Source organism: Asparagus officinalis, chromosome 1 (genome assembly GCF_001876935.1).
Source record: "Asparagus officinalis chromosome 1, Aspof.V1, whole genome shotgun sequence".
In the NCBI taxonomy this organism is placed as follows: domain Eukaryota; kingdom Viridiplantae; phylum Streptophyta; class Magnoliopsida; order Asparagales; family Asparagaceae; genus Asparagus; species Asparagus officinalis.
Window position 1 is genome coordinate 40,152,869 of NC_033794.1, and position 2,039 is coordinate 40,154,907.

A 2,039-nucleotide genomic window follows, 5' to 3' on the forward strand; every position below is an offset into this window, starting at 1 on the left:
TTCTGCTTGGTCATTGTATTTTGTATCTCCTCTGCATTCATTTGTTCAGTTTCGTATAAGGGCATGTGGACTCGTATATTATGTCTCGGATGTTATTCCATTTGTGATATGATATTTTTATTCTGAGTTTGTCCATTATATTCTTGCTGATTGTGATCGGGGACCTGTGACTTCACATTGTATTTATTTCCAGACGCTTAGCGTATTGGATTGAAAAGAAAAGAAAAGAAAGAAAAAAAATGATAGTGTATATTTCTTCTTAATCTAATACGTCACGAGCTTGTTCACGTCCCGATTCCCGAGTATTTTGGAAAACGGGGCGTGACAGGTTTTAGTGGTAGCCCATGCAGGTCACGGTCCCTAGTCCTCATTAGTAAGAATATAGTAGACAATTTAGATACATATCATATTTCATCCGTGAGACTATTCTTGAACCCTTATCCTATCTTCTTGATAGATTTCATTTCGTCCCTATCTTATCACTTTTGACTCCGGAACATTCCACTATTTCTTGTCTCGTAACTTTCCATTGTTTATTGTTTCTTGTCTCATCTACTTATGGATATCATTCTATATCTGTCCCTGGGGTTCTTATTTTAATTCCGATGACGGAATTTGTTTTAAGGGGGGTAGAATGTAAGGACCATGAAATTTTGATACTAGTTAAAATAATTTTCTGGTATTTTAGAATATTTAATTATTATTTTTAAAAGAGTATTTGTATTTTTCTTAATTTCCTATAATTTTCTACAATTTAAAAACCAAAATTATATTTATTTAAATGGTTTTAATATTTATAAATTTATTTTGTGCAGTAAAATTTTCTAGAATTAATTTGTTATGTTATCAGTACTATTACGTATTATTTTAAATATATGTTGTATTATTAATATTATTACGTATTATTTCGCATAATACTTTGTATTATTAATTATGTATTATTTGTATAATTTGTTGTATTATTTCTACTGTTACATATTATCTGTCGTATTAGCACAACTAGTACGTTTTGATTTGTATATAATTGTCCCATAATTATTTGATTTTAAATGTAAGTAAATATATTTTATTTATTAATTATTTTCGTTTAATTGTACAATATGGGAATATTTTGACTATTTCGTATCAATTGTTGTAATAGCACAACATGTACGTTTTTAATTATAGATAATTATTCTGTAATTAGATTAATTTTTAAATACATATAATTATTTTATTTTAATTATTTAACCCAAACCCTAACCCTAATATATATATATATATATATATATATATATATATATATATATATATATTTTTGTTGTTAAATGATTAGATGATTGATAGTTGTAGAACAACGACATTCATGTACATTGACACCGATTTGTTAACACTCTTATTTACACTCACTCATGTCGTGGGCTTGTTGATGAATTGGTGAATTATCTGTTTATGATAATTTATAATTTTTATTATCTGCGTGGGTTTGATGAATAATATTGAATGGATAGAAATTATGTGATAAATAGTATTTTTAGAACCAATATAATAAATTAAAGAATTTATTTTGGGTAACAAAATTATTTTAGGTTAATTATAATATTTTTAGAATTTTTATCATGGAAGGAAATTATTTTAGAATGATAAATATTTTTAAAGAAGTTATTTTGGTAAAAGATTATTTTGTGTTATGATTGGGTGATTGATAGGGGTGCCAAACGGTTCGGATATATCCGAACCGATCCGCATCCGTATCCGAACGGATACGGATATGGTAGGCTAATTTTGAAACCGGGCGGATACGGATACGGATACGGATATGGTTTTGGATTTTTTTCGGATACGGATTCGGTAACGGATATGAGGGTTGCGGATACGGATATCCGCAATGTAATAGTGATTCGGGTAATTGGGTCACAAATTTATAGTTACAAACCCGCTAACCCAAAACCAAAACTTAAAAAGAAAAAACCCTAGGCCCTCACCCTCACTCCCTCAGCCGCCTCCACTCTCCAGCCCTAGGCCGCCTCTCTCTCTCTCTCTCTCTCTCGTCTTCAGCC